Raw genomic sequence first — 10755 nt, forward strand, 5'->3', positions numbered from 1 at the left:
AACGAATTCGAACATAAAACATTGGCAAACAATCTAAACAAGAACCCTAAAAAGTTTTGGTCATATGTAAAATCGGTAAGCGGATCTAAATCCCCTATTCAGTCACTCGTTGACCACGATGGCACCGAAACAGAGGACGACCGAAGAAAGGCAGAAATACTGAATTCAGTGTTCCGAAACTGTTTCACTGCGGAAAATCGTAACACGGTCCCTGACTTCAGCCGTCGCACGGACGCCAAAATGGAAAATATTGAAATAAACGATATCGGAATTGAAAAACAACTGCTATCACTTAGTAGCGGAAAAGCATCCGGACCAGACGAGATACCCTTAAGATTCTACAGTGATTATGCTAAAGAACTTGCCCCCTTTCTATCAGCAATTTATCGTAGATCGCTGGAAGAACGTAAAGTACCTAGCGACTGGAAGAAAGCGCAGGTCGTTCCCATTTTCAAGAAGGGTCATAAATCAGATGCGAATAATTATAGGCCTATTTCGCTTACGTCAATCTGTTGTAGAATAATGGAACATGTTTTGTGTTCTCGTATTATGACGTTCTTAGATAATACAAATCTCCTTCATCATAACCAACATGGATTCCGCAAACAGAGATCATGTGAAACTCAGCTCGCCCTATTTGCCCAAGAAATTCACAGTGCCGTAGACACTGGCGAGCAGATTGATGCCGTATTCCTGGACTTCAGGAAGGCATTTGATACGGTTCCGCACTTACGTTTAGTGAAAAAAATACGAGCCTACGGAATATCGGACCAGGTTTGTGACTGGATTCAGGATTTCCTAGAAGAAAGAACACAACATGTCATTCTTAACGGTTCAAAATCTGCAGATGTAGAGGTAATTTCGGGAGTACCGCAGGGAAGCGTGATAGGACCTTTATTGTTTACAATATACATAAATGACTTAGTTGACAACATCGGTAGCTCCGTGAGGCTATTTGCAGATGACACGGTTGTCTACAAGAAAGTAGCAACATCAGAAGACTCGTACGTACTCCAGGAGGACCTGCAGAGGATTAATGCATGGTGCGACAGCTGGCAGCTTTCCCTAAACGTAGATAAATGTAATATAATGCGCATACATAGGGGCAGAAATCCATTCCAGTACGATTATGCCATAGGTGGTAAATCATTGGAAGCGGTAACGACCGTAAAATACTTAGGAGTTACTATCCGGAGCGATCTGAAGTGGAATGATCACATAAAACAAATAGTGGGAAAAGCAGGCGCCAGGTTGAGATTCATAGGAAGAATTCTAAGAAAATGTGACTCATCGACGAAAGAAGTAGCTTACAAAACGCTTGTTCGTCCGATTCTTGAGTATTGCTCATCAGTATGGGACCCTTACCAGGTTGGATTAATAGAAGAGATAGACATGATCCAGCGAAAAGCAGCGCGATTCGTCATAGGGACATTTAGTCAGCGCGAGAGCGTTACGGAGATGCTGAACAAGCTCCAGTGGCGGACACTTCAAGAAAGGCGTTACGCAATACGGAGAGGTTTATTATCGAAATTACGAGAGAGCACATTCCGGGAAGAGATGGGCAACATATTACTACCGCCCACATATATCTCGCGTAATGATCACAACGAAAAGATCCGAGAAATTAGAGCAAATACGGAGACTTACAAGCAGTCGTTCTTTCCACGCACAATTCGTGAATGGAACAGGGAAGGGGGGATCAGATAGTGGTACAATAAGTACCCTCCGCCACACACCGTAAGGTGGCTCGCGGAGTATAGATGTAGATGTAGATGTACAATGCGCCAGGCAAAGGGCTGGGGAATATTAATGGCACGGGATACACTCCGTGTACCTGTGGATGGCGCTTTCTTCCGCCGCAGCTGGCAATGTTGTTCTTTGGCAACCAGCATCCGGCTAGTGCATACGGAACGAGCCGGTTTCGCACACCCGGCGATGTAGGGTAGAATAATGTGTGGCACGGCACCTTTCTACCGGCATTTTGAGCACGATACAGTCGCTCGGCTTCTGATCCACTGCAGTTTGCCGCGCCTTAAATTAGATTCATCTCAGCCATTTCGAGGTACAGGTTACTCCAAAGCTTTCACGGCGTAAATGGCAACTGCCTCCGCACGCTCAGTCCGTGCTGTAAAGCAATTCCATCAAGTGACCGTAGTGCCCTCTCGTTGCGTTTGCGACCGCCGGTTCCTCAATGATATATTAATCCTTATTGTATGACCCGATGTACTATGTCAGTTTGAAAATTTATTTTTCTTTTTTGATCACTCTCTATACATTAACCTGTAACTCTGTAAGAGAGACTTCACTGCAGCAGGTAGTCATAAGAATTCGGTTACAAATAGCGCTTCTCGAAATCTGTCGGCTGTGAGTGTGAAGTCGGTTTTTGGATCACAGTGTCACCGAGAAATGGAACGAACGCTGGAATGAACAGCTCGCTCAGAACATCGACGTAATTGTAAACCCAGCTCAGAAGGTTTGATCTTCGTCGTTGTGAAACATCGAGATTCAGTCGAATTCAAAATCGACAACTGGAGTTGTTATGGAAGTGCTGCATACGACTGTGGTAAGGAGTAACATTCAATAGGACATATTGCGAAGAAGTGCCCTCTCCATGCCTTTAAAAAGAGATCTGAAAGAATTGCATGAAGTGACACCGAATGCTTCGGTCAGTTTGTGTAATTTTAGCATTAGCCTGTATACACATTGCTCTTGTCTGTGTTTACGTACTGTAATGCCATACGATAATAATAATAATAATAATAATAATAATAATAATAATAATAATAATAACAATACCGTGTAGGTACTACAGCAATGTAGTAGCCGTTACATAATACGAGACGTGTTTTGTAAGTAAGCACCGTTTTGAAATTAAAAAAAGACGTGCTAAGATTTCTCAATAATTTTACTTTTACATGAAAGCCTGTACCTTAATCTACGCACTGACGCCATTACAGTTTGATTCTTCCTTGTTAACGTTGTGTACTGACTGTTTAAGATGCCTCCGATAATCGTGAGTCCCACCGCCTGTGAAGTACGGGCTGGTATAAGATTTCTTAGTGCTAAAGGCCTAAAGGCGATCGATATCCATCGTGAGATCTGTGTAGTTTACGGAGAAAACATTATGAGTGACGGAATGGTAAGAAAGTGGGTGAGAGCATTTAAAGGTTGCCACACAAATTTGCATGATGAACAACGGAGTGGGCGTCCTTCGGTCGTTAATGAAAGTTTGGTGCAGGAAGTGGACAATAAGGTGAGAGAAAACTGACGCTTTACGATTTCCTCCTTGTGGGATGACTTTCTTAATGTTTCTCGTAGTGTTTTGTATTTCATTAAGACCGAGCACTTGAATTACCAAAAATTGTGCTCCCGTTGGGTACCGAAAATGTTGACGGATGTGCATAAAACCAAACGTTTATACAGTGAGTAGACTTCCCTTGAGCGGTACCACAACGACGGTGATGATTTCTTAAGCCGAATTGTTACGGGCGATGACACATGGGTGGCCTACGTCACACCATAATCAAAGCAGCAGTCCATAGAAGTTGAGCAAGGGCATCGTTTTGCTTCAAGATAATGTCCTTCCGCATATGGCGAATCAGACCAAAGATCTCATTACATCTTTTCGATGGGAAACTCTAGATCATCCTCCGTACAGCCCCCAGTGACTACCATCTGTTCCTGCACTTGAAGAAACACCTGGGCGGTCTGCGTCTTCAAGACGATGACGAAGTCAAAACAGTGGTGATGCAGTGGTTAACAAATCAGGCGGCAGACTTCTATGAGGAGGGTATTCAAAAACTGGTACAACGTTATGACAAGTGCCTCAATATTGACGGAAATTATGTAGAAAAGTAGATTAAGGTACAGGCTTTCGTGTAAAAATGAAATAATTGAGATATCTTAGCCCGTCTTTTTTAATTTCAAAACGGTACTTACTTAAAAAACACGCCTCGTAAATATTGTGTTGTGCTATTAATTTGTGTGTTTAATTGTTGCGTAATGAATAATGAAGAAATTTCTAGCCCACTTAGAAAAATACTTACAAATGGGTGAGAGTATTTTCATAAAATATTTAAGCATATATGTCTTAGTTTTACTGTCATAGGCACATGTACGAGATTTAACCCATTACGGATTAGCCATCAGCAGCAGTAAAGGGCCGTGATTTCACGCAACAGTTCCGTGCACTCCCGGCTGCATTCGTAGGGGTCAATAATACATTATTTTAACTCTTTTTGGTCATCCATTTTTCGCACAATATGTTGATTTTTGAGTTCCGTATTAAGTATGGCACACTTTATATATTTTCATTGCGTTGGATCTGAAGATGGCCAGCATAAAGAGCGAAACCGGTTATCATTTTTAAATAAGTCACTAATGCGATCTTGACTGTTTTATTAACTGATAGTTCATACATCCCTTTCACAAGGTGTAGCATTCATTACGCTGTGCCACACGTTAATACTAGTGTTTGAAAAAAAAGTAATTATTTGTAACTTACATTATCAATAATACAGTATTACGAAACAGTGATAATATTAACGACCTGTTGTTGTTGTTGTGGTCCTCAGTCCTGAGACTGGTTTGATGCAGCTCTCAATGCTACTCTATCCTGTGCAAGCTCCTTCATCTCCCAGTACGTACTGCAGCCTACATCCTACTGAATCTGCTTAGTGTATTCATCTCTTGGTCTCCCTCTACGATTTTTACCCTCCACGCTGCCCTCCAATACTAGATTGGTGATCCCTTGATACCTCAGAACATGTCCTATCAACCGATCCCTTCTTCTAGTCAAGTTGTGCGACAAACTGCTCTTTCCCCAGTCCTATTCAGTACCTCCTCATTGGTTATGTGATCTACCCATCTAATCTTCAGCATTCTTCTGTAGCACCACATTCCGAAAGCTTTTATTCTCTTCTTGTCCAAACTATTTATCGTCCATGTTTCACTTCCATACATGGCTACACTCCATACAAATATTTTCAGAAACGACTTCCTGTCACTTAAATCTATACTCGATGTTAACAAATTTCTCTCCGTCAGAAACGCTTTCCTTGCCATTGCCAGTCTACATTTTATGTCCTCTCTACTTCGACCATCATCAGTTATTTTGCTCCCCAAATAGCAAAACTCCTTTACTACTTTAAGTGTCTCATTTCCTTATATAATTCACTCAGCATCACCCCATATAATTCGACTACATTCCATTATCCTCGTTTTGCTTTTGTTGATGTTCATCTTATATCCTCCTTTCAAGACACTGTCCATTCCGTTGAACTGCTCTTCCAAGTCCTTTGCTGTCTCTGACAGAATTACAATCTCATCGGCGAACCTCAAAGTTTTTATTTCTACTCCATGGATTTTAATACCTACTCCAAATTTTTCTTTTGTTTCCTTTACTGCTTGCTCAATATACAGATTGAATAACATCGGGGAGAGGCTACGACCCTGCCTCACTCCTTTCCCAACCACTGCTTCTCTTTCATGTCCCTCGACTCTTATAACTGCCATCTGCTTTCTGTACAAATTGTAAATAGCCTTTCGCTCCCTGTATTTTACCTCTGCCACCTTTAGAATTTGAAAGTAAGTATTCCAGTCAACATAGTCAAAAGCTTTCTCTAAGTCTACAAATGCTAGAAACGTAGGTTTGCCTTTTTTTAATCTAGCTTCTAAGACAAGTCGTAGGGTCAGTATTGCCTCACGTGTTCCCATATTTCTACGGAATCCAAACTGATCTTCCCCGAGGTCGGCTTCTACCAGTTTTTCCATTCGTCTGTAAAGAGTTCGCGTTAGTATATTGCAGCCATGACTTATTAAACTGATAGTTCGGTAATTTTCACATCTGTCAACGCCTGCTTTCTTTGGAATTGGAATTATTATATTCTTCTTGAAGTCTGAGGGTATTTCGCCTGTCTCATACATCTTGCTCACCAGGTGGTAGAGTTTTGTCAGGACTGGCTCTCCCAAGGCTATCAGTAGTTCTTATGGAATGTTGTCTATTCCCGGGGCCTTGTTTCGACTTATGTCTTTCAGTGCTCTATAAAACTCTTCACGACCTATTAAAAACAATTTAGTTTCATGACGGAAACACAGTGAAACTTCTTTTGTTTTTACCCCTCCCCGCACCAGAAAATTTCATTTTAGCCCTCAAGAGGTAATTACTATCAGGATGGGAAACTCTGGTCCAGCGAAACGAAAGGTTTCTCATATCAAAGCAGTCAGCAAACAACTCTTAGCAGCCTCTCAAAGTTTGCCAGAAGAGTTTGGATTCGCGTTGCGATTCTGTACAGATGTTGAATTCCTGTACAGTGAATCTTACCGTGGACCACTGATACAGGGAGACGTGTGGTAACGGAGCTGCATAGAAAGTTTCCAGGCGAGCGTCGTAATTAGAAGCTCAGCCTTGTACAAAGGGATTGCACAAGACGGGCGAGCAAATACAAAAGCACGGGCATGCAGGTGTTGGCGCAAGCCGGGACGGGTCGTGAGCCCCGATCCGCTTGACAATTGCCGGCGGCTGCCCCGCCGTCACGACTGTCTGCAAAGTCCAGCTCTCCCTCCCTCCCTCCTGCAGGTGTCGCCGCCCGAATACAATGTGGACACTGGCGCCGTAAGTGTCGTGATGCAACGGGCAGATATCTGCTCAGTTTCCTTCTTCACTGAGACACAGAAGGTTGTAGTTCCACTTGAAACTTGACAAATAGGGACCCGTGACAAAGTACTTTTCTGGTGCGCGTCCATCTACAGACATAGTTCCCCACAGTCGTTTAATGAACAAAGTAAGAGCATATGGACTATTAGGCCAGTTGTGTGATTGGATTGAAGAGTTCCTAGATAACAGAAAGCAGCATGTCATTCTCAGTGGAGAGATGTCTTCCGAAGTAAGAGTGATTTCAGGTGTGCCGCAGGGGAGTGTCGTAGTACCGTTGCTGTTCACAATATATGTAAATTACCTTGTGGATACGACCGGAAGTTCACTGAGGCTTTTTGCGGATGATGCTGTAGTATATCGAGAGGTTGTAACAATGGAAAATTGTACTAAAATGCAGGAGGATCTGCAACGAATTGACCCATGGTGCAGGGAATGGCAATTGAATCTCAATGTAGACAAGTGTAATGTGCTGCGAATACATAGAAAGAAAGATCCCTTATTATTTAGCTAAAATATAGCAGGTCAGCAACTGGAAGCAGTTAATTCCATAAATTATCTGGGAGTAGGCATTAGGAGTGCTTTAAAATGGAATGACCATATAATATCAATCGTCGGTAAAGTAGATGCCAGACTGAGATTCATTGGAAGGATCCTAAGGAAATGCAATCCGAAAACAAAGGAAGTAGGTTACAGTACACTTATTCGCCCATTGCTTGAATACTGCTCACTGGTGTGGGATCCGTACCAGATAGGGTTGACAGAAGAGGTAGAGAAGATCCAACGGAGAGTAGCGCGCTTTGTTACAGGATCATTTAGTAATCGCGAGAGCGTTACGGAGATGATAGATAAACTCCAGTGGAAGACTCTGCAGGAGAGACGCTCAGTAGCTCGGTACGTGCTTTTGTTGAAGTTTCGAGAACATGCCTTCACCGAGGAGTCAAGCAGTATATTGCTCCCTCCTACGTGTATCTCGTGAAGAGACCATGAGGATAAAATCAGAGAGATTAGAACCCACACAGAGGCATACCGATTTCTTTCTTTCGTTCTTTCTTTCATGAACAACAGAACACTGCAATAGAAGGGAGAACCGATAGAGGTACTCAAAGTACCCTCCGCCACACACCGTCAGGTGGCTTGCGGAGTATGGATGTAGATGTAGACGTAGATGTAGAAAATAAAATTCACTTGTACAGGCATTGTTTTTCTCCATTACTTTAGCTTATTAGTCGCCCGTTACGATTTTCATCTTTCCTCGGCCTTCCGTGTTCTGTCCTTCCCTTTTCATAACTTTTACTGGTAATCTTACATGATCCGTTCTTTGTAATTGCTCATTAAACAGTCTCCTATTTCTTTGTAACTTTGCCTGTACCTTGCATAAGTTTAGTTAATTACTGAAATCACAATTTATGATTTTTCTATTATTTTACATTCTTTGACATTTCCTGCAAACCTCATCTCTGTACTCTGCACATCCCCTTGTGATTTACTTCTATAGTTGAAACGTCCCCTTAGTATAATTAATGAATTACTGTGCTGGTAAACCCCTTACGCTATTTGATTTTCAAACAGCTGAGCAAAACTGAACGTACTCAGACATTTCACTCTTTACTTATCCTGATCAACACTGAACTGACACACAATATTTTTAGCGCAACGCAATCTGACTTTCAACAATCTTTACAAAAGAATGGCCCTGACGAACAATAACCTATACCTTTCATGAATCACTTACATCACAAAAATCTTCGTTACTCGAACTACTCCAATACAGAGAGCGCCAGTACTGCCAGCTAAATAAAAGATTCTAACTACTGAAGGCACTAACTACTGATAGGCATACTTAGCAAATGAAAGATTTTGATAGAGAACAAACAATGTATTTACCTTAATAGTGTTCAAATGTCATAATACACTCCTGGAAATGGAAAAAAGAACACATTGACACCGGTGTGTCAGACCCACCATACTTGCTCCGGACACTGCGAGAGGGCTGTACAAGCAATGATCACACGCACGGCACAGCGGACACACCAGGAACCGCGGTGTTGGCCGTCGAATGGCGCTAGCTGCGCAGCATTTGTGCACCGCCGCCGTCAGTGTCAGCCAGTTTGCCGTGGCATACGGAGCTCCATCGCAGTCTTTAACACTGGTAGCATGCCGCGACAGCATGGACGTGAACCATATGTGCAGTTGACGGACTGAGCGAGGGCGTATAGTGGGCATGCGGGAGGCCGGGTGGACGTACCGCCGAATTGCTCAACACGTGGGGCGTGAGGTCTCCACAGTACATCGATGTTGTCGCCAGTGGTCGGCGGAAGGTGCACGTGCCCGTCGACCTGGGACCGGACCGCAGCGACGCACGGATGCACGCCAAGACCGTAGGATCCTACGCAGTGCCGTAGGGGACCGCACCGCCACTTCCCAGCCTGGGGTATCGGCGAGGACCATTCGCAACCGTCTCCATGAAGCTGGGCTACGGTCCCGCACACCGTTAGGCCATCTTCCGCTCACGCCCCAACATCGTGCAGCCCGCCTCCAGTGGTGTCGCGACAGGCGTGAATGGAGGGACGAATGGAGACGTGTCGTCTTCAGCGATGAGAGTCGCTTCTGCCTTGGTGTCAATGATGGTCGTATGCGTGTTTGGCGCCGTGCAGGTGAGCGCCACAATCAGGACTGCATACGACCGAGGCACACAGGGCCAACACCCGGCATCATGGTGTGGGGAGCGATCTCCTACACTGGCCGTACACCACTGGTGATCGTCGAGGGGACACTGAATAGTGCACGGTACATCCAAACCGTCATCGAACCCATCGTTCTACCATTCCTAGACCGGCAAGGGAACTTGCTGTTCCAACAGGACAATGCACGTCCGCATGTATCCCGTGCCACCCAACGTGCTCTAGAAGGTGTAAGTCAACTACCCTGGCCAGCAAGATCTCCGGATCTGTCCCCCATTGAGCATGTTTGGGACTGGATGAAGCGTCGTCTCACGCGGTCTGCACGTCCAGCACGAACGCTGGTCCAACTGAGGCGCCAGGTGGAAATGGCATGGCAAGCCGTTCCACAGGACTACATCCAGCATCTCTACGATCGTCTCCATGGGAGAATAGCAGCCTGCATTGCTGCGAAAGGTGGATATACACTGTACTAGTGCCGACATTGTGCATGCTCTGTTGCCTGTGTCTATGTGCCTGTGGTTCTGTCAGTGTGATCATGTGATGTATCTGACCCCAGGAATGTGTCAATAAAGTTTCCCCTTCCTGGGACAATGAATTCACGGTGTTCTTATTTCAATTTCCAGGAGTGTATATACATCAGTCCATGACATCCAGTCTTACAAATTTACTGTCTCTGATGGACACCCGTCCAGATCATCTGCTCTCAAAACTCCGCCATCTCTCTCCCCATATCCACCACTGCTGGCGGCTCACCTCCAACTGCGCAACGCTACGTGCTGTTCACATCCAACTGCCCAACACTACAATAGCGAATATTCCAACAATGCCAACCAGCCACAGACTGCACACAGCACAGCCATTGATTTTCATACAGAGCGCTACGTGACGTTACCAACATTGAAACCCAAGCATCCTACTTACATAGTGACCTGGTAGGGCAACGGTTTCTAAAAAAACATTAATCTCTAATGTTTTTGAGTTTTGTTTCTAGATATCTGCCGATTGCCTCGTAAATATTACTGAACTTGTTCACCTCATTTTGAATAGTATTATTATAACCCTACGTTAAATGACAATCAAGAAATTTTGAGTACAGGGTTATTACAAATAATTGAAGCGATTTCACAGCTCTACAATAACTTTATTATTTGAGATATTTTCACAATGCTTTGCACACACATACAAAAACTCAAAAAGTTTTTTAGGCATTCACAAATGTTCGATATGTTCCCCTTTAGTGATTCGGCAGACATCAAGCCGATAATCAAGTTCCTCCCACACTCGGCGCAGCATGTCCCCATCAATGAATTCGAAAGCATCGTTGATGCGAGCTCGCAGTTCTGGCACGTTTCTTGGTAGAGGAGGTTTAAACACTGAATTTTTCACATAACATCACTGAAAACAAGTTTCGCACTGAAC

Source organism: Schistocerca serialis, chromosome 2 (genome assembly GCF_023864345.2).
Source record: "Schistocerca serialis cubense isolate TAMUIC-IGC-003099 chromosome 2, iqSchSeri2.2, whole genome shotgun sequence".
Lineage (NCBI taxonomy): Eukaryota > Metazoa > Arthropoda > Insecta > Orthoptera > Acrididae > Schistocerca > Schistocerca serialis.